At 35.7% G+C, this 23,486-nt stretch overlaps 1 protein-coding gene across 10 annotated transcripts in view; it reads left to right on the top strand.

Annotated features, from left to right (window-relative positions):
• The window catches only part of TENM3 (teneurin transmembrane protein 3), a 1,329,889-nt gene that overhangs the window by 727,626 nt on the left and 578,777 nt on the right, over positions 1–23,486 (top strand). For all 10 annotated transcript variants that reach the window (XM_035325081.1, XM_035325082.1, XM_035325083.1 and 7 more), the window contains one exon: positions 7,424–7,581. The gene's annotated coding sequence lies outside the window, so the exon portion shown is untranslated. The remainder of the gene's footprint in view (positions 1–7,423; positions 7,582–23,486) is intronic.

Here is a 23,486-nt window from a genome sequence, read left to right on the forward strand (position 1 = left end):
AAGCTTTAATTCTGGGGTATTTTAAAAAATCAAAGAGTTTTAATCAGAATTTTTCTAGCAGTATCATAAAGGCTGGCAGTAAAAGTGCCGTGTACAGTGAAAATACTGACTTTTCCCCCAGGTTCAACATTCAGGTGAAAAATGGTTAAAATAAGCACAAGTATCTTTCTAACTCTGGATTTATTAAACAATACATATTAAAAATATTTTTTTCAGTTTTAAAAATTAATTTGTTACAAGTAGTGTTATTGCAATTAATATTTTTTCTGCCACATACTCTAGACCTTGTAGCTCTCAATCCACAAGCAGTTATAAGTGAGCTTGTAGTGAGCTAGTCCTTAGTGATGCATCAGGCCCCTCACAAAAAGGAATTACTGAAGTTTTGTTTATTTTTTAATTCTCCCAGCTGCTGTAGACAGGCAACAGTTTAATTTTTCCCAGCTGAACATGATTTCATAGCACCCATTACAGTTCTACAGTCATACTACAATTCTAACTGACAGGAGCCTGACACAACCCCAGTACTGTGGTGCTTATAATGTTACTCCTGTGCTCTGCTTTTTATCACTTGGTTTTGCCCCACTCTTCCCAGGAAGTGCTAATTTATTACTAACTTCAGACATGTGCTGTAAGGGCAGTACTCCAGCAGCAGGTGAACTGATTCAAGGGTACTAAACAGAAAGGCTGCAGTGACTTTGCCTTGATTATAAAGGCAGGAGGTGGATGGAAGGTAACCTGGTTCCTGTTGTTTCACATTTAATGTGTTCAGTAAAGCTGCATCCTTAACTCTAAGATGGGATTTATGCCTGAAGACATCATATTTGTATCGGAGGTTAGCTCATCTGGAGCCCTCTAGTTAGAAGGCAGTCTCTGACAAGGTGCTCTTTTCCTCCCTGAGCACCGCTGAAGGCTAGCAGCAGAGAGTCACCTTTACTACGGGAAGCAGAAGGGGAAAGGCCAGGCTAAGAATTGCAGTCAGATGCCATGTTATTAAGCCCCATATGTTGCAGTCCACAAAAAGATGGTGCTGTAGACAAGTGTGTTCAATATGCTAAGTTAACAGGAATGAATGGATAGCGATAGAAAGGGCTCACTTTCCTAGTTTATAGTTGAGACTGCAGCAGCCTTATGATTGTAGGTAAAATTGCTGCTACAGAAGCTTTCTGCGGTGAAGTGAAGTTAATATGGAGAACAGATAACAGGCAAGTCTTTCTCAGAGTACTGAGTATGTCCTGTTCATTCACGTCTTACATAAGCAAAGTTAAGGGGATTTTGAGGCTGTCAGCAGAGAGGTCATAAGGAAAGCTCAAAGGAACTGGAATTAATGCCGGTACTGGTTTCACTTGCACACACCGTAGACTATCAGGGTAGTACGTAATATATCTCCATCTACCTGTCTGCTTTCCAGAAAAGACGTTACACGTGAAATTTATTTTCCTATGATGACTTTAGGGTGCATGCCGAGGGTGCACTAGACTAAAGAGTTCAAAGAGATAGAAGTAGAAAAGTAGATTTAATGATTATTCAGATTTCTGAAAAAGCAACCTTAATGTACCTTTGTGCTCTACAGCAGAAGAGGCTGAGTAGGACAAAGCAACATCTCAGTCCATGTCCTATTCTTTCAGATAATAATTCAGTTTTTGTCCCACAGATGACCCATGATCAGCTGAATTCACATACATGCCCTGAATCACAGAGCTTTAGCAAGGTACACACCTTACTAGCAAGAATAAGCAGAGGACAAATGGAGTGTTGTTTTTATTATTATTATTATTATTGGTGAACGTAGTACTTGCAGAGTAGATTATCATCTTCTTACAATATGACTTGCTTATGTATGTTGATTTAACTGGTCTCTGCTTTAAATAATTTCTATAAAAAGGATTAAATGTAATCCAGGCAGCGATTGTTGGATCGCTAACTTGAATAGTAGCCTCAGAACCTCTGCCACAACTGCTGTCTGTAGCATTTTAACTGTCATTTGTTTTTCATTTTAGTGTTGTGTATCATCACTTATAAATCAATAACACCAAAATGTCCTTAATATTCCTCCTACAATTTTTGCATGCATGTTCCCTGTGCTACTATCTCTAATTATAGAACACAAACTATTTCCTATCAAGTCAATGTTATATTAGGCACTTTCTGTAACCTTAGATAAATGTGCAGCATCTATTCAGGACAGTATTTCTCCAGATGGCTTGATCATGACAGATAACCTTATTTATTGTTATGACAGTACAGGGGCACATCGCACCTGTGATCTCTCCCCCAGTCTGTCTTGCAAGCTTGTCTTTCAAGCAACAGACTGTGCCCATGCTTTTGCAGGACTGAATCCAGGCATTCCCCTAACTTCAGTCTGTACTGGTGGATCACGTCACCTTCCTGCTCATATTCTGGCCCCAGTTCCATGCCAGTTGGTGCCTTGTGCATCCCTTATGCATTCTCTACAAGTTTTGCTTCAGACAAAATATATTATTCCTTCTTTCGTTCCTAGGTCATGATCCTAGGATGCTACTCCCTTTTTTGTTGATAAGGTGAACCTTGTGAGCCCAAAATTAAATTTTGATGTTTCAGTGACAATTTTTTTTTCTTTTGAGATTTTGTGGCAAGGGAAGAATTAAAGGAAAGATTAAATCTACATAAGCAGATTAAAATTACAAAGATCATTTCTGTATAAATTGTCCTACTCATTCCCTGCCACATCACAAGTATAGAAAAGGTTGAAGATCATAGCAGTTTCTCTTGCCCAGGTCAGTGGAACATGCCAGCATGACAGTGTACGAGCAAGCATGACATAGTGCTTAAAACATATTCTTTTCTCACGTTTAGGCAATGCTGGTTGCTTCAGATAGAACCTTAAGATTTTCTGCACGGCCTTGTTGCATTCTAAATCTCTCTTGCATTGTTTTTTTCCAATGTTTGCTTACTCTCTTCCATTCTACATAATAGTTGTTAATATTTTAATGCCTTTCTGGTCTTAAAATTCAAAAGAGGAAAACAAGCCTGTTAATCTAGTTGAAGTCAGACAGATAGACATTTCTCAATTAATAGTTCTTCTAATTCTTTCTTAATAAGTCTTGGTATTTCTATATTATATCTTATCTGTCATAATTGCTTTTGCTCGCAAAGTTTTATCCATCCAGCCAGAATCATATCAGTCAGCTAAATTGAAGAACACCAAGTTGTCATAAAATATTACGGATATCTCCTTTGTCCCCCACAATTAATAGATGTTTTAAAGATATTATAATAATAAAATAATTTAAGAATTTTACCATAATGTTCTTCACAATATTACATAGTTAAGAATCAAAGAAGTTATCAAAAAACAAGTAAATTTTCCTAATCATATGTCAAAATTGATATTTTTGCATTAAACGCTTTCATAATGTATCTCTCTTTTGTTCATATGAACTAACAGAAGTTAAGATTTAAAAAGTTCAGAAAAAAAATGGCAATTGGAAAGGCTAATTGAGTAGCAAAATGAGGCAGCAAATTGCTGAAATAAAAGTTATCACGTACAGGTGCATCCTAATTTAAAACAAACTCTTCTCTTATTCATTAGAGTCAGCAGTGGTTGTTGTCTTGACAGTAGAAAACACTGTGGTATGGCTGTCTGATTAATAACTTCCATCCACAATTTGGTTGTTGCTGACTACAATGCAATCATTTTCAAAGTGACTCCAATGTTGTATGATAAATGGATGAATTTCAGTAAGAGGGTTTATCCACAGATAATGCTGGTCATGGAGAAATTATCTTGTGTTTTCTTTTGCTGTTACTAAACTTTTTAAATTTACATTTGTTTTTCTTTATAGTTTTATATTTTACTGTGTTTTTTGTGTTCTTTTTGATATTTCTCACATATATGACATCACTACCATTTCAGCAGCAACTGATGATTACAGTCATTAAAAGGGTTTAAGGCTAGGTAATATGTATATCAGCTTATTATCACCCCTTGTGTGAATATACTACTATTCAGTTTTAATTTTAGATTTTAACAATGTTTTTGAAGTGTCATCGGTTTGATGTTTCATCGTCTTCCAAAGAATGAACTATGGACCGAGATCCCCAAACTCCAAACCCATAGTCAGTTCCTAGATTGAATGGCTAGTATGTATGCCATAGGCTATTCAGCGCCTCCTGAGTGTACTCACCTAAGTTTACATCGCATAGAAACATAACAGAAATCCCCTAGGTTGTCTTTAACCAGAGGAAATAATATGTGGATGGTGGAAAATGGATCAAATGTTATCATTGTTCTGGTCTCCATATGACGAAAGCAAACAAGGTAAAGAAGGGTGAGATGAGCTCAAATGGAACAATTCAGTATTTGTTCGTTTTTCCCCCTAAAAAAAAAAAAATAATAATAATAAAAAGAGTGATTTATTTAGCATAGAGAGAGAAAATAAATACCTTTAGGTACAAATATGAAAAAAGAAATCATTTTTCTTTTTTTGTTGTTGTTCAGAATGTTGCATGTGGGAGCAGGTAAGCCATTGATTAGTATCAGTGGGAATCGGGAGCTCTCCACAATGCAATTTATCACCATTTGGCTAGTTATGAAAGCTGGGAAATCCTTGCCCATATCTCCTGTTAGAAGTTTATCTGCAAATTTAGATGTTAGTGTTACACTGGGATTTAATAACAATGCACCTCTGAAAATCAGACTGTAGGATGCAGATTAATTGCAATTAAATATAAGCATTGCCAAGATGCCCAAGCTAGGAGCCTTGGTGCCCAGCGCCCCCTCTACGATGAGCAGGAAGATAGAAGCTAAGCCTGGCTCGATCTCTGGAGATGCCTTTCGCTTTCTGTATTGAGCACAGAGAAGACTTTGGACAAGACCTCAGACTTGCATGCCTCAGTAAAGAGCTAAAAGTTAGCCAGGAGTCTGCCTGAAGAAACTGTAGTCTTGCTCCTCTTTCTCATTGTCTGTGCAATGTAATTTAATTGCTACATCACATTCCTCAGTTTTAAGGAAAAAAAAAAAAAAAATGGAATTGTTGTTTTTGTATTAATATTTCCTGTGAATCCTTCTACCTTTAAAAGTTGTTTTAATGGTAATACATGTTAGCTTGTGGCTCTCATCAAGCCTTGTGTCAAAGATTTAGTGCAGTCGTGTTGACATTCTGCCAGGCTCATGGTGAGAGCTGCTTGTAAGAAGCCTCGTTGTTGAATCTGATTCACTTTAAGGCAGGTCACAAATCTCAGTCACAGTTCAGTAGATCATCCAGCTTTTATTGTCTGAGTTAGCCTCTTTTATGGCTGCTTTCCAAAGCAACATTCTGGAGTTTGAGGTCAGAAGAGACAGGGCTGAGAAGGCACCATGCTGCTAACATGGAGTCCACTGATTCTGTTCCTGGCATTTTCCCGTGCAAATAACAGCAAATTAAACCATTACAAAATTCATATCATTGTTTAGAGGTGCAAAGGTTCTCTGTTCTGGAGCTTAATGTGTCCATTATCTCTGCCATCCTCTTAATCAAAAGAAGCAGCTGACAAGAAATGTGCTAAATGTGACTAGCAGGAGATTCCAGACAGCAAGACTTGCTGCTGTGACAAACAGTGACAAACTCTGGATAAATTCCTTTCCCTTTCCATTTAAAAATACTTACCCATGGACTCAGCCAATAGAAAACGTGGCCTTTCTTGAAATCTTATCATCATGAAAAATAACTTTACAGAGAAGTAGCTGTCAGATTTAGTAATATGCATATATCCATAGCAGTAGGATATACTCTGCTCAATACTCTAGTACGTCAGAAGTGATTCTCAGAATACATGTTGGAATTTTTAAAATATGAGTTTCAGTACTAACATTCAGAGGACGCATCGCTGTATACTGCCAAGAGACAGTAATACCCCTACTCGGAAAATGCAGGAGCTAAGTCTATTGTATAGCAAACAGTTAATGGCTGGAAAAAAAATCCATAAGAAAGCATTTGCAAGAGTTACTATAAACATTAATTATATGGACATAAATTTTATGAAGGACATCAAATTATTGTCCACATTTTTCTGAAAGTCTTTAAAAGACTGGATGCTCCTTCACTGTAGTGTTAGTTTCATCACACATTATTTAGAAGAATACATTTTAAACAATCTACCAGCAATAGCTACAGCTTGTTGGCTTGTTTTGGTTTGCTGTATTTGCTGCTGTTTTTCATTACCTGTCAGGTATATTGATTAGGTAGGAAATTTATAGCATGTGTTTCTCAAACAGGTATTTGAGAAAAATATCTGTCTCTTAAAGGTATTTACAAATACCTTCATAAGAGACTATGAAATATAATAGCAATGAAGGAGGTCATAACACTTGTTCCGGTATTCTAAAATGCATAGTAAATCTTTTCCTCCTTCTGATATGCCCTCCTTGTCTGTTCTTTTTCTGTGTGATAGCCTTCTTTATAATTATTAATTATATCATGGGATGTTTATGTTAGCTTCAGTCTTTTGGTAACTGTAATTTTCGGAACACTGAAATCCCAGTTTTTATGAATATTTCTTTTATTTTTCCGTAGTGTAGTTTGACATTTTATTTTTTTAGAGTAGACTGACTGTTTTAGTACTTTATTAGTTCATAATATTTCTTATTTCAGCCATTGAGAAACAAGGTGGTTCTTGTTCTCCAGAATATAAACTTGTTTCCTCTCTAAATTTTATCCCTTTTCACACCTGAGATATTAGCCAACATGTTTATTTTCCAGACCAGCTTTTAAAATTTGTTTCCTTTCCCTTAATTTATAAATGATATAATCAATTATTTATACAGTATTTCCCTAGTGTGTCCTAGGCAGAATATTTGATTATATTTGATCCTCAGACAAGTCATTCCGCAAGCAAAGCTCTCTAAGGCAGCTGACACCAGTTACCCCAGCTAGTTATTAACCTCTCCTGGGCCTTGACGTGTCGAAGGCCAGCCAACAACTGCCTACATATTGTATCACTCAGTGAATGAACGTGATGTATTGTACAAGTCCCTTCACCCCCTTTTGCTGAGCTTGCATTGTTTTCCCTGTTGCACCTGTAGTCAGAAGACAGCCTGGAACAGAAAACTGGCTAGGAGGGAGAAATATAGTCTAACGTCAGCTGTGTAATAACCCTCCATCAACATCAGCTCAGCATCAATAATTCGACAGGGACCTACTACTAATGTTGGCATTCATGCAACCTGGCTGAAATTTGAGTGGTGTCCATGTAACATTTCAGAATTTGTCTAGTATTTCAGGCAGACTCATATATACTGGAAATACTTTTATATTTTGAACTTACGTACAAGCAAGAGATTTTTGCCCTTTGCATTGTTACTAATAATGTCCCATTACTTACATTTTTTTTCACTGAAGAACTAGTTTTGTATGTGTATGACACACTGTCTTCCAGACTCTAATTAAAACTTATTTTTGGTCCTTAGGTGGAAAGACTACTCTGCTGAGATGAGCTCTTAATTAATGCATAGAGATCCTGAAAGTCCCACCTCTCACCAGTAATGATTGACATCCAAGGATACATAAATTACACTAATTGAGCTTTCCATTTCTACATTTTTCTGCAGCCAACTCATCAGAAAAGGTAGGTGAACAGACCACTGTAAGGAAAGATATTTTGCTGTCATCTGTATTTTCCTGAGGGGGAAAACCTTGCAGAGCTATTGAACATTTATTACATGGGTGTCAACTCCTCTCTTCAGTGTTTAGATGTAACATTTGCTATACTATAAAAATGAGCATTTTTAATTCAGCCATGAACACTTGAATAATCACACAGTATTCACTACTGAAAAGCAAGAATACCTTGTAAATCAGCGGCAACACTTTAGGGGATCTCAAATATGTACTTTATGAATCAAAGTTCTTTGGTATTAAAACAAGATGTTTAGCTGCATGTGAGTGGTGTTTTATCTTTAAATGTTCTTTTAATTTTGACCCACACTCTGAAGTAGATATTTTATAGTATTTATTAAGCAATCATTTATTTCCATGTTTCAATGCAGTACTGTAATAATGAACTTTACTTCGCGTTTAATTTAACCCTGTTATTCTGGAATCAGTTAAGATGAAGTCACTGAGATTATTGAATAATGACTTCTGAGCTGAAGTCCATCGAAACAAAAATGTATTGATGAGAACATGGTGGATGGAAAGGAACCAAGAAAAGGTGCTAGAATATAGCAGAGAGATATTTGGCAGAGGAAATAACTTGTAAATGGCAAATATGAAGTATTAGCAATCAACGAAAAAATTGGAAATGAGGCCAAACATATGCCTACAGAAAGATTTCTCTAGGGTTTAAACAGTAATTCAGGGTACAACGACAATTAATTTGGTCTCTAGAATCAGCTTTTGGCTGATTTTTTTTTTTTTTTTGTCTGAATGTCTGGATAACTTTGGACAGTATCAAACAAACTTATTAGTTCCTTATTTATAATACGCATTTCGGACAACTTATAACAAATTTCAGCGAAATGTGAGCTCTTGAAATAGCACATTTTTGAGAAAGAAATTTGTCCACTTTCAGGTTCATAGTTTACATTTACCTGGCATCTATACGCTTTTCTAGAAATGGGAATGAAAGCATTCAAGGTGTGTAAAACATTTGAACATATATTAGAAAAAAATATTTTAGGAGTCGAAAGACAAGCCTACAGTTTAGTTGATGTGCTGTGTTTGAGAGTTAAAGGAGTTGCAGTTCCTTGATATACCCATACTGGAGAAGATTAAATACTTATTGACATATCTTTAACTCTGGAATAGAAACAGATATGGCTGTTTGTATCTAGATGAAAAGTGAATAGATCTGTGGAAAAAAATAATGTAAACAGATGTTGTCTGGGTGCTGTTTAACTTTTAATTGAGATGTTTGAAACTTGGCCTGCTCAGAAAACCACAAGGGGTAATTTAAATCTATGCTTCCCACAGAAGAAATATCGAATAGCTGTGTGTCAAACTCTCAGGATGTTGGAAACTTTATAGTTTTGAGGTGGCGAACAAACAACCTCCATTTAAGTTTGTGTTTTTAGAAACAACAGCCAAGAGTAGGGAAAAACAATCTCTAAATGGTGACAGGTTGTAGTGATACCTAACGCTGTTTAGGAAAAAGACTGTGAGAAAAGCATGAAATGTAACATTCTTCCCAATCTTTCAAAATTTGGCTCCACTATGTGTGGTCACAGTAAAAACTCCTGTCTGTTATATTTCTTTTGTAATTCATTTTATCCTCAGGTTAAGGTCTGATGAGACCCTGAATTGTTCTGGTTAAAATGTTTTACCTGAACACAAATTAGCACAGTGAATTACTTTAAAATAGAGAAGATTCAGAAAAGAACTAAATAGAGAGGGTTTGTAAGCCAATCTCCATATGCTGTACTTTGTCCTTGTAGGTAGTTCGTTCTTCTCTGTCCAGGTATTCCCACTGACTTCTTCAGCTAGAACAAACAATAGTCTCTTCTGAGTCCTTTGCGAAAAGTCTCTTGCATCCCATTTGTCAGAGGTGTGGCTGTGAGTTTGCAACCTGTTCATCTCAAGAGTCCCCATTCCTTAGCACCTCCCTGCTTGCTCTGCCTTATTTTCTATTTCCTGTTTTCCTGCCTTGGTGAATTAGGTGAATTTCCCCCATGAGCATACATAATTGATCTGAGGGAAATAATTCACCATCTAGAATATCTCATGTAGTCGTGGTAAAGAATGGACAAAACTTTCCTTTCTATTGCCCTTCTTAAAGAAGATAATCAGCAATAGTATACACTACACTGCAGACAAACAAAGCTGAAACACCTCTTTATACCCTTCAGTCTAAACAGTACCCCAGTGAATAATGGAGCCTGGTAAAGTCTGCTGGATCTCTCTGCTTCTGTATCAAGAGATTGGGGTGAAACCAAGTATTGCTGGGATTCTCCAAAATGCACGTTGTGCTGGAGTTGAGAAAAGAAGGAAAGGTTGTTTGGTCTTCAAGTAACAAGAAAAAAAAAAAAAAAAGGCATTGAGGCATTGTTACACTAGGCATTAGTTTCCCTCTTTTTGTTGTAGTTACAGCTATTTACTCCCCAGCTGCAGCACAAAGGTTATAGAGAAAGGAACGGAAAGGAAAAACTAAACCCAGGATTGAATAGGGCAGGTGCTGGACAGAGAGAAGTCCTATTAAAGGAGTACATTGATTTTTGTAACATCCCCCTTGTCTCCAACAAGGCTATAAAAATGTATATTTCCTATGAAAGACTGCAGAAGGAAACGAACTGGAAATATGGTAGCATAGTGGCCTAGAGTTCAGGGGTTTATACTTTTTCCTGTAAAAAATGTGAGGTAAAAATGAAACAAAATTTAAATATAGAGTTAAAAGTACAGAGATAGAAGCAGATCTTTTTTGAGAATTTCAACACTGTCACTAATTTCTATGTAATCCCAACTCCACAGAACATCTTTAAACGTCTTTTAACACCTCTGAAAATAAAAGTTTGTTGTTATTTCATCTTTCTGACATAACTCTTTGGACAAAGTAACACACTACAATTTTTTGTATTTACCTTAAAGCTGTGTTGTAGTTGTAATTTCCGTATCGCGTGTATGGAGGCGTAACACCTAGGTTTTCACTACACTTTTCTCTTTATCGCTAGTCAGTTGGAAAGAATATGCACTCTAATTCACTGCTTCGAGAAAGTTGAGTTGTATAAAACCTGAACAGTTCAGTAGGAACAAAATGTGTGAACTTCTGAAGGAAAGCCAAGATGAAACTTGGGCACGGTGTCACAAAACTGGAGCTGTCCTGCTCTCTGCTTCACTACAATGTAATACAGACCCTAATCTGGCAGGGACCAACTTCATTATCATGCCATCAGAATTCATGTATTTTTATACTTAACCAAACTGCAATAGCTCACTCTGAGTTTCACTAGACTGTATCTGCGAAATATTTATTTCCAGGAAACATAAGCATACATTGAGAATGTTGGCAAGTGTTTTAAATGGTAGTTAGAATGTATTTCGTGCTAATTCAGAAGAATAATTCTAGCTATAGCACCAGCTTTAAAGATCATAGTAAATGTCAAATCAACCAAGAACAATGTATACCTCTTGCTTATGATAATGAATTAGATATTAATGATAGGTATTTCATTTTGAATAGTTGCAACAATAAATTATTCTGAGGATAAAGTGGTAGAGCCTAGTCTCCTTTGGCTATTGGAACCAGTAAAATAACAGAACATCAGTCAAGTTAATAAAGTGTGCCCTTATTACACATTCTGCATCTGTACATGAACTGCCAGCATATGATCAAAGACTGCAGCTGTTTCAGTTATATCACAGTCACATCATAGACATTTTATAGTTACAGCAGAGAGTTCCAGGGACAACCCAGTCACCTTGCAGACATACAGAGTTCAGTGCAACCTCATTAAATTGCACCTTGATATTATATGAAACCTGTAGCACATCTATCAGGTATGATATATATAATTTCTGTATTAATTTTTTTTGTGTGTGTGTATGCTTTGCCTTTATGTCTTCTCAAGAAGTCCAGGCTTTTGTTCACACAAAATTTCAGAGTTCCATGGCTGCATATTTTAATTTTGAATTGGTAGTTGCCAAAAGTAAAGGGTTATTAATAGCCAAATGGATGTGTTGTATCTCACACTTTCAGGCAGTGTGAAGGAATTAATAAAATAATGAATATTAATTGAAATAATTATATTGTAAGCTGGAATGTCAAAGCATGTTTTCATAGCTAGAAACAGAAAATGTGTTACACCTGGCGGGTGAGTTTTTCACTTAAGTCAGTGAGTTTTTCTATTAACTATTACAGAACTGGAATATCACCTAATAATCAAATATGTTCTAATACCAATTGATAACCTTTTCTATATTATCAGGTTTCAGTATGAGAAACGTCACAGAGAGAAATTCAATAAGTTATTCATGAAAAAGTATGTTTCATGAATTAGTTAATGTTGAATACAGAATAGTAATTTTGCTATATTGCAACAAAAATAGACTGCCAGCTACCTTGTCCTGAATTTTAAGGACACTCTAATCTATGTCTCATTGTATATACATTTTATATATACATTTACCATTTAGGTAGTCAAGCAGTATAGCAAATACCTAGAGATTCAGAGATCTGAATCCTAGCATCTTTTCAAGGATTAATTGCTGAAGCTAAATGAAGTAAAAAAAAAAAAAAAAAAAAAAAAAGTTTATTAACAGAACACCTCTAACAAAAAATACAACTTTTTGTTCTTACCTACTTGTCCTGTATGTATTCTTCACACTTCACAGATAAAGAAGTAAGCATATGTGCCTTTGTTCTGATAGTTTTCAGTGCATGTTAAAAAAAAGAATGTGTTGTAAAACTAAAATATGTTAGGTGGGATAATAATCTATTATGGTAACAGTCAAATTGCTTGTCGTGTCATGAAGGGTTATGCTTTAATTAAGCAATAAGGCATGACAGGGTGTGAATTACAATGTAATAATTCTTGTCTAGTGTATTGTTAGGCAAGAGGCCAAAGGACTAGTGCCACTGAATGCTACAGGAATGAATTATTATGCTGCAATTTAAACAATGTAATATCATCTTGCAATCATTGTAATATATTACATTTTAAACTATAAACAATTACAAATTATAATTTTTCTATACATAGTTATCCCCCTGATAAAATATTGTGTTGCTAGTGCTATTATGGAAAAGAGAGAATTTTCTATATGTTGTATTTCGATGACAATTTAACTCCAAAAAGTACATTTCTGAGATCTGAAGGATGCTATTATGATATCATCTTTCCTAAAATAAGCAGAAGAGACACAGCCCTGAGGAATCGGGAACAAATGTTCCCTATCTTTCTTTTCACTGGACAGAACTAATGTACAGTAATTAAAGTCAGAGCATTGTGAAACTCCTCTTTCCTGGAAGCTTTGCGTTTAGTGGAGGCTTTGTTATTATCTCTTTACCTTTTGAAAGCATAATTTTTCTTCTTCCCATTCTTCCTTATTGGCACCTTTTCTGAAGACACCTCATTTATAAAGCCCTTCAATTCATCTCTCAGATTGTTAAAAATACATACTGCATTTTTCTATGATTTTTTTTTTTTTTTCTCCTGAACATCAGAGGAGAAGTCAATAGGAGGACAAAAACACAGGAATGTGAGAGTTCCTATATATAATATATATTATATTCTCTGCTACAAAGCATATAGTCATAGATACCACAACTAGTGGGAAATGTTGAAAAAAGGTATGAGTTCTGATATCTTTCTTCCTTTTCCTTGCTTATATATATACATGCACATATAATATCTGTAATCATAGAATCGTATGTATGTATTATATATACCTATATATTTGGGTATCAAATTGCATACGGTTGACTTTTCTAATGCATGTTTACCTCTACTAAGACATCATACAATATTGTCTGTTTTGCAAAGTTATTTTTCAGTTAACATGTGTGACTGGAAAAGGTTCAGTGGATTCCGTGCCTTAACTGAGATGTGTTTACAAGTTGATTTTTGAGAGGAATTGAAAACTTCAAGTTAGTGGTCTCAAAAAACTTTCTTCTCCATTGTGAGATTCAACAGAACTGTATCAAAATGAGGGTTTTTTCACTAGTTACCATTGATTTACATCACTGCCACAAAAGCAATACGGCTTCCAGAAGCCCCAGCTCTGCAATACAGTACAACTCCAATCTAAATCTCTCCCTGCATTCCACAGTCTTTTTTTTCAGTTGCATCTTCCTGTTCAATCTGAAGATGACTATTGTCTAATCCACTACTGGAAAACAGATACAGGATCACTTTGCAAGTTGCTTTTTAACTCCTTAGTTGATTGAAGTTTGTTGTCCTTGAGTAAAATCATAGTTTGCCAGTCGACTTAATCACACGAGTAATATACTTCCTTTCAGTGTTGCAATTTTTACTGTGGTTATACTAGTAAATATTGTTTAATACTTTCTTATATAATCTCTTCTGTACAGTAGTGTAGCTGTAGCAGTAGATCTTGTGTAAGAAGAAAGTTAGCTAGCATTTAGGTCGGTACATGAAAAGAGGCATTTTTTTTACCATAACACTTGAAGCAAATTTGTCTTCAAAGGATTCTTTGTACCCTAAGAAAGTCTGTCACAATGACAGAGTTCACAGGAGGAAACAATTGGTTTAATTTTCACAAGGGTTAAGTAGCTTCCTCTTCTTTCTAGGCACAATTCATCTAAAATAAAATGTATTGTGCTTCTGATATGGTTTGCCACAGTCAGCTGATGAATTTGCGTTCGATTTCATAGTGATTAGGAGGGCATTTCTACTAGTTAGCTTTGAGCAAACAGTTGTCTTTAATCGGAGACTGCAGTCTAGATATGTGTTCACACTAGATTATTCATCAGTAAAACATTTTTAATGCCTCTAACTCCTACAAACTCTTTGATGTTTTCACTAACTTCCTCCATTTTTCTAATACACAAATGTGTGTAAATACTCCATAACTTTTGCAGAAAAATAAAGCAGTAATGAAAAATGTTCAGGGCAGAGGATAATAAACTGCCAGTTGAGACTTCTCAGTTTTTCAAAATAGAAGTGCTTTTGAGATTTGATTAGCAATGACATATTATGCGACAAAAGAAGAAAAAGGATTTAGAAATGGAAACTAAAAATAGTTGTGTAGTAATTTAATAACCTGGCAGATTTTATTCCATCTGTTAGGAAGAGTTTGAAAGCCATTTCCTGCTGCCACTCACACTGCAGAAGCTTCAGAGTTCAGAGATGGAATCAAATACCTGATGTGAAAATCTGCTATTATGATTCATATCCAAAGATTCATATCAATATCCTTGCCTAGAATATTGTGCAGGGTTATTTAAAAAAGATAAAGTGAAGCCAAAAGTTTTGGATTATTATCTTTCTTATTGTAGATATCATACCTTGGTGTGAAAAAAAATAAATAAAAAATCACCAATTGTATTCTTTCCTTGTGATTTACAAAAATTATTGAAACTGTTCTACTTGGCAACTCAATAAAACAGATTTCCTGTATAGGTGGTCCAGTATTCAAATTCCATGAACTTGTTTTTGGGGTGACAGGACAGTATTATTTCGGGTTATCCTTTATTGCCATACAGACCTGATAAGCAAACTGGGGGAAGGCAGACCATCCTGTCAAATTATGTGGACAGAAGGTGTGAAGGAGAATGTGTGGTGTAACCGTTAGCTGACAAACTGGCCTTCCATCCCACCGTAAAGTAACTGACATACTGACACACACTGTGTTCTAGCAATAGGTTATCTGCAACAACTCACATGTAAAAGTCTATACCTAGTTAGGTAACTATAATTGGGTATTTCTAGATGAGATCTCACAATTGTTTGATAGGCATAAGAAGACATTATTTCTTTTTTTCTTTAATAATAGAAAATCTGTAACACCCCTGCTAATGTTCGTCTAAATTAGAGTATCAGATGGCAAAGCTTCTCTTCATTAGGGGAGTAAGAACATAAGTTAGAATTGGACATGGGTGAGTGGTACAAACTGCCATAAGTGCTAAAAACCCTTGCTGCTAGAAAAGGGTCTTTTGCATTTGGTCATTCAGAAACAATTTTGATGGAGAACTGGAACTTCACTGTCAACCATTATTGCTTGTGGTTTTGTTTTGTTTTCTTTCTTTTCTAAGCTGGCCAGAAGAAACACAGATAAGTGTGTTTATATCTGAAAATGTACAACTGATCTAGCTTCCTGTTAGATTAAATCTTCATGAAAAATTAAAACCCTTATGTAATGTACTTTCCACCCATTCACACATACTTGCATGCTTTTTGCAAGTTTTAAAATGCTCTGTTGCAAGATTATGTTTTATTTCACCTGAAATCACTTGTTAGAAAAGAAAATGAAATAGTTCATTTTAATCAAAATATAGAGGAGTATTGATGGCAATGTTGTTTTCCATGTCTTTAAAAAAAAGAAAAAAAATCACCTATATTTTGCAGGAACATTTTCAGACACATGATAGAAGCAGGATGGTTTTTTATTAAGTTCTGGGCCCCGTATTCCCATACAGACCACTTAGTGTCATATCAAGTGCTGATTCTACAGGATGGAGATCTTTGTAGATGTTTTCAGAACTGAGCTCGAATAGTAGTATAAGGATATAAATTCTTGCGCTACATCATTGATCCACAAAGCTATCTGCTGTCAGGATACACTTTGCGTTCTGCCTAGTCCATGCAAAGCAGATGTGATATTTACAAATACCTATCAATTTAAATGGCACTGGTGTTAGTGATATTCACAAGCACAACAAAATGTCTCGTTGTAAAGTTTCATGCTAACATCTTTTATCATTGCTTAAGATTACCCTGCTGGAGTAATAATACTAGGTAATGGTGCTGAAGCTAAACTCACAGTGGGTTAATATGTTTTCATACTGAAATCAATTTTTTGTCCCAGTGACCAGGCCTTGGACTTAATAGGACCAGCTCAAGCAAACCAATTTGTTAATGTGCAAGATGTGATTTGTATGTGTTCTGTCTGGGCTCCTAAAAAGGATCTGTAACTAGCTGTAAGCAAAAGGACTCTAAGAGTTGACTCATGCCCTTCAGACTTTAAGTAGAACATGAACAGCAGTTTCAAAAAATACAGCATGAAGCCAGCATGCTAAAAGTAGCATGAAGACACAGGTTTGCATATGGTATAGCAAAGTTACCAATTTCATACACAGTTTTATTGTATGGATCAGACACGTGTAGTTTTATTTATTTGGTGTTGATTTGTAGCAGAAAAGCTCAAGTTTGACATTTCCTTTGTACATGGCTTTTTTTAAGCATTCCTCCTTTACCCTTTGAGCCACCATTAACATGTGGGCAGGTATACCACGTGATACAGCATTTACTTCTGTCACTTGATTTTGGTGTAAACAAATGGACCCCAAACATGACTTCTTTGCATATATTATACCAAAGATTTTTAGAAAGAAATAACAAGAAATTCAGAATGTGAATACATATGGGTACCTAGAATCCACAGAAGTGTAATCTTGGAGAAAAATATATATTTTTAATATTCTTAACGATGCAAAAGATCTGACAGTTTAAAAGTGATCTCAGGAATTGCATTTGTATTATTTAGCTAATATTTCTAGTTCCTTTTAACCACGTTTCAGACAATTGATCAGATCAAGCCCGATTTTAGCCTTTTCATTTATAAAGCAAGTGATTTTTTACATCTCTGACTGTGTGCTGTACACCTCAAGGTGGCCTGAACAGCCAGTAGGAGTAATAGGGGTGATTAAACGTTGTCACAGGGGGTTAGATGTGGTGCTTTCTTCCCACATGACAGGCTGTGACAGTCAAACAGCACTGAAGCAGAACAAACGACAGCGGCAGTTTGCTGCGAGCACTGCTACTGTCAGAACTCCTGCTCGAAAGCTAAATGCTAGATATTCAACTCAGGGAAGTTTCAAATAGACCATGCAAATTTTAGCTTAAAAAATTTCCCCGCAAGTAAGTAGTGACATGCATTAACTGCGGTGATTGTGTTGTTACATGAGTGACTGTCCAATGTCTTGCGAGGGCCACGAGCATAGTTTATGAGTGATGCTGTTGATCTATTTACATTTGTGCTTAGCTGTTCCTGTTGTGTGAAATCTGCCCAGTTTTGAGAATGCTGGCATTCTAATGTAGTTAGAATGAAGGCTTTCACTGCTTTTTAGGGACTGCATGCTTTTGTCACCCCAAATGATTACTTACAGGATGCTATGAAAATCTTGTGCTTGACTGAGCCCAGGATAAAATCACATATATTCAGATGTATCATACAAGTTTTAATTCCTGAATGAAAGGGACTCTGTGGAGAATTCAAAACAGCAAACTTACGATTTTGAGCAGATTCCTTAAAAGGCAAAAGCTAACCAAGAAAATGCACCCCAAAATTCATTCTTTTCAAGTGCAGCGTTCTAGGCTTTTGTAACACAGCAGGACAGGAAGATTTTACAGAAGAAGAAATCTAAACATCTTAGTAGTCTGCATAATGGAGTGGCATACTATGACTTTTTTTTTCCTTATATTTTAAACTGAATTTCAACAGTGTTCCAAACACAAAAGAAGAGCAGTAGTGTGAACCTACATATGTTTGTATTGAAACCAATAAAACCAGGTAGAAGGGGCCTGGAAAAGAATGCAAAAGAACCTCTATGAGATGAATAGAGAGACAATATAGGTAACAATGTTTTTATTATTCTAATATACTTCCCTTTTAACTAAATAAGAGTTATACTTACATTTCTTACTGCTCTCACAAAACTAATGTAAGTAATAAGTAATTCTGAACAAAGTCTGCCTTGAACTTCTCAAGATGCAGTGTGTCGCTACTAGCAATAAGATTGGGTGGAATTGGCTCACTTAGCTGTGGATGGTTAAAGAATTAAAGGTTACAGCAACATAGCTGAGGTTGCATTGAAAATGTCTCTTTCAGCAGGACTAACACCCTCCTTTCATACTTCTTCATTTAAAATTAGTCCTCAGTTTTGCCATTTCTGTTCAGAGCTTATTTTAACCATAAAATACTTAGTTTTTAATTGTATCAGTCCTCCTTAAAAATATGGTTAGCTATGAGTTTTTAAAGATTTTGGGGTGGGGGCACACTTTGTTTTTCTATTTCTGCTACCTCTAGATATTAGACCCCTAACGCTTTACATGTGTCATCCCATTTTCACATATATTCGCACGTCATGACTACCCAGACAGGGACCTCTGTTTGAATTTTAAAATGAATTAAGAAAAGTCCTGTCTCATTAAGGCAAGAATCATCAAGGCTTGTCTTGGATCTGGTCATGTGCATCCCTTCCTCAGTGTGCTTCCCTCACACTGCTGGGCATGTTGCCTCCTGGCAGCCCCTGAATTGTGCTTCTCCATTATCCCCAAAACAGTAGCAGCTGTGATAACATTTACCAGTTGAAATACTGATACAACACTTCACTCTTTCAATGCAAGAGCAATCCATGCTGAAATATGAGTTCAGTTTCTTGGACATACCTGTCCTTTCCTCAGCGCTTTAATGCCCTTGTTCCTGATAGGAGTTGAGACATGCTGGGAGGAAAGGATTTGTAGGCAAAAATGCCTGAGAAACTATATGGGGAGCGTTGTTTCCATCTGGTGAACATTGTGTGGTTCGCCAGAGAAAAACTCAGATCCATCTGTCTTTTCTGGGTATGTCAGAAGAGGTTGCTCTCTAATAAATATTACCCGTGTTCTGGATGGCATTGGGGGTGGTTATGAGACGAAGTGGGACTTTCACCAAGCACTAGTAAATTACAAGTCGCCTTTTAGGACACCATTTCAAATGCCATTGTCTTTTCCTCTCACATCTATTCCCAGATTTTTGCAGAACCCAGAAGTGTTGGTCAGTGGATGGCATAACGTGGTTAATATGTGTCACTGAGCTAGCACATCCACCCTGTAAATCAAGATGGGTTTACAAAAAGAGGGTAATACTTGCCTCAAAAATTTCCCTCAAATTAAAAATTGTTAATACCAACCTCAACAAGAGTAACATCTGCTTTATAATTTCTTTACAGGAAATTATTATCTAAGATATAAGACTAGGCATTGGAGATCCATTCTGAGGAAACAGATACAAGCATTTGATTAAAGGAAGCATCTGATACTAACAGAACAGTACAGAGTCTTTTCACAGAGCAGCGTAATTTCTTTAAAAAGCTGCAGCTTTTAAACAAAAGGTCTAGAGGAGGTGATGTAAATATCCGTATTAATTGGTTTTTAATTAGTGAAATTAAGTTAATAATAGTGACAACGGTTGAGTACAGAGTAATGATGTTTAGAAAGCTACTCAGCGGTTTGTTTGAAATAAGTCATTAAAGTCATGATTTAGATGTCCAGGCTTGCCTACCCACCACACAAGCAGTTAATACAAAACATTCTATTTCACTGTTATGAAAGAAAATATATATACTTTTTAAAGAGCTGTAAATTAGGTTGTGCTGGAAGCATCCATTTTCTTGCCTCCATCACTGCCAACTCCCACTGTTTTCTTTGATATATGATTTGCAGACTACTATTATCATTTATGTGTTTTACAATTACTACGAATGACACCTCCCCTTCCTCAGCCCCAAGCCACAAATCTGAAATGAATAAATGCTGTTTATTGTGACAGTCTGCCTTTTGTCTGTGGAACAATGACAAACTATACCACTGACAGCCAGTTGCTGTTTTTAACTACCGCTCTCTAGCTCAGGCTTCAAGTGTTCTTCAGAATGCCACAATAGACGATTTTGAATAAAATAAGTGAAAATATATTGCATTTGTTTAGCCTGATGTGACACCATTGTCCAATACATTGAGTAAACACGAGGAATAAATGGCATGAGCATGGTAGTTTTTGGTTCTCTACGTTTCATTGAGATCTGTACAACTGTGGTCATCTCAAAATTAAAGTATTACTGCCTTTTATTATTCATCATTTTATGTTATTCATATAGAGAATTGCCTTCTCTGGAGTGAAGTGAGGGAGGAGAAATAAAAGGGTGCTCTTTTCATTATCTGTGCAACCTAAGAACATTTCTATTCACTCTTCAACAGAGTGAAGGCAGCATGGAATGGCTTTATCTTTAAGAAATTTATGAACATCTTCTGACCTGCTGCTAGCACATTTTTAAGAAATGTTATAATGACTTATTTAATATCTAATTGTACCTAGCAGAGCAGATGTAGTAAGTAAATCAGTTATAATTTAGCTAGACCCTGGCTTCTATCTAAATGCAGACTTGTGAATATGCCCATATATTTATCTGTCATATGTCATTTTTCTTAAATCAGAGTTTGCACATGAATGTTAGCATTTCATCTTGAAACCAGATGTTAGGCTTTTTTAAACGCCGCATCTTCCCCTTACACATACCTGGTGCATCTGTGTGCATACACACAGCTCACACACACGTGCAGACATTCAACAGTGCTAATTTCTAATACTTTTTTAATGTATTTGTTTGTGTTTATGTACATAAATGCTGCACTGCTATTTTACTTCACTGGCTAAACACAACAACATCACAATGGATTTCCTGGCATTTGTATTATTGACACGGAACATGGTGTTTTTTTCATAATGGAAGAGCAGTGTCTAGTGTTTAAATTAAATCTTTTTTTCAGTTCATAAGGCTACACATGCCCTATATCTGACCCAAAGGATTTTTTCCTTAATTATATGTAGTAGAGTAATATAGGTCTTTTAAAACTCCTCACTTTATCTGTGGTGTGTTTTTTTTTTTTCAGTTTTCTTAATAAATACAAAAATAACAGAGAGTATGAGCAAATTTCAGGCCTGCATTGGCACTGACAGCTTGTAGAAAATAAATTTCTTAATAAAGGGACGTAAAATCTTGCTTGGAAATTCAGATACTTTCATACATTAAAATCTACAGTTAATTTTTTATGCATATATTGGATGAATAATTTGCCTTCTGCTCTTCAACTATCACCTTTCTTATTACATTTTTTTTTTTTTCCTTTCATTTTCCCTTTGATGTCTCCTGTACCTGTTTTGTTTCTTAGACTTCCCGTCTTCCTCCTTGCAGAAACACCTGGGTACATTCTCAGTATAGTTTTCTGCCTGTTAAACAAAGGCGCTTTTTTGTTTTATTTTTATTCTTAAATAGAAAGCTAAGAAGTAGAGAGCAGGGTAGTTTCAGAATGCACAGATTCTTGCCCTTACTCCAGGATTGCAATTTTTATACTGATACCCAGATAAAATCCTTGAAGAAAACCTGTGAAGAAATGTAGCCTCTTGGATCTCTTTGTATACTGTATACAGATAGCATAAATTGATAATAAGTTCATCTGTTGATCCAGAAAAGAGAGATGTTCAGAAGAACTGTTAGGAATACTTTTCTGAAAGTAATAAATAAATAAATAAATAAATAAAAGGTAAGATGCATTAAAATCTTGTGTAGCCATATAAGCCTGAAATTTTTCTACTAGGAAGGTAGAGGACCTTGTATATGTTTTGTGTGGATAAGAAGTCAAGAGTTGCAATGGAGTTCCTTTCCCAAAGGCTCCAAGCACACCAAACTCAAAAGAAAAAAATCTTCTAACACAAGTCATTCTAGCTTACCAGTTTTTACGGTGTTGGACAGTATGAAATTAATGAGCGAATCACCCAGCATAACAATACCTGAAATCAATAACAGGCACATACATTCAGTAAGGAAAGCCATTTTGACATTCTCCCTAGGTATTCTAATCTAATAGAGAACATTTCATCCTCTTGCATTGCCTCTTGGCTGCCTAAATAAATACCCATTTGAACAAACAGCATTGTGCTCATTCACATAGCTTAAGTATCCTTCCTAAAGACATAAACTGTGGTTTAGCTATTTCAGATAATATCTAGATGACGGCCATTACCTACAATAATAAGCTACTTGCCATCAGTAGAGCTGTCCAAACGTTAACGAGTTCCTTTAGAATCTGGAGATTAGCTAAGCTTTCACATCACTTATTCACAGCAGTATGTTGATTTATTTATTTTGAATTTCACTAAGAATTTTACCAAGATAATTTAAGAAAGTGTCCTCATTAGTAATTTCCCAAATATTTTAGTTGACGTAGTTATTGATAGTTAAAAACAAGAGAAAAAAAGTATATATAAACACAATGGATTCTCTCTCAAACTTTTAGTACAAAGCATGTAGCAACCACTGCTCCTTTATATTTAAGGATAAAATAATAATAATAAAAAAGTTCGGAATTAAATAGCTGTTCACTGTGATTTGAATGTATAAAGAGTGATTGATAAATACTAATAGCAAGGTCAGTAAAGCACATGCAACAGGTGTTTTAGTGATTTTAACATAGAGATGAGGCTTCTTATTGATGAAAGAATGAAGCTTCTTGCTTGCTGGGAACTTCTGTCTTCAATAACAAAAAGCTCCACAAAAGATATAGTTTGTCCTGCAATTGTTTGGCTTAAGTTTTCATCAGGAGTGAAACAATGAATTCTAATTACTGGTCTTTAAGTTTGTAATGTACTTTTACACATTATAAGCTACTGAGGTATGAAGGATTCACATCAACATAAAACTTCAAGAGTTATAGCAATCTGATTACCTTTGCTATTTCTCAGACTCATAGAGGACGTGCAGTCTCACATGTGGGTGGTTTAAATTAGATTTAAACAAGCTACAGTAGCAAAGTTGCTATTCAACAGAAATCTTTCTCTTATTTGTGAAACTGTTAATTCAACGTAGATGTGGTCACTTGCCGAATAGCTGTCAAAGGGGATCCTTCTTTAAAAACAGAAGGGTTGAGGTCCCTTTGTTATGAAAGAGCTGTGTCTCTTCCCCAGCACTCTTGCCCCGTCAGTCTAGCTGTAAAAGCACCAGCTATCTGTATTCAGCCCTCCTCATCTTCGCCGTTCCCCTCTCTAGTTTAATTCATTGCAGAACTGGACAGCATGGGATCAATGAATGAATCCTATTTCAAGTGA

The sequence above is a fragment of the Oxyura jamaicensis genome, chromosome 4 (genome assembly GCF_011077185.1).
Source record: "Oxyura jamaicensis isolate SHBP4307 breed ruddy duck chromosome 4, BPBGC_Ojam_1.0, whole genome shotgun sequence".
Taxonomy (NCBI): domain Eukaryota; kingdom Metazoa; phylum Chordata; class Aves; order Anseriformes; family Anatidae; genus Oxyura; species Oxyura jamaicensis.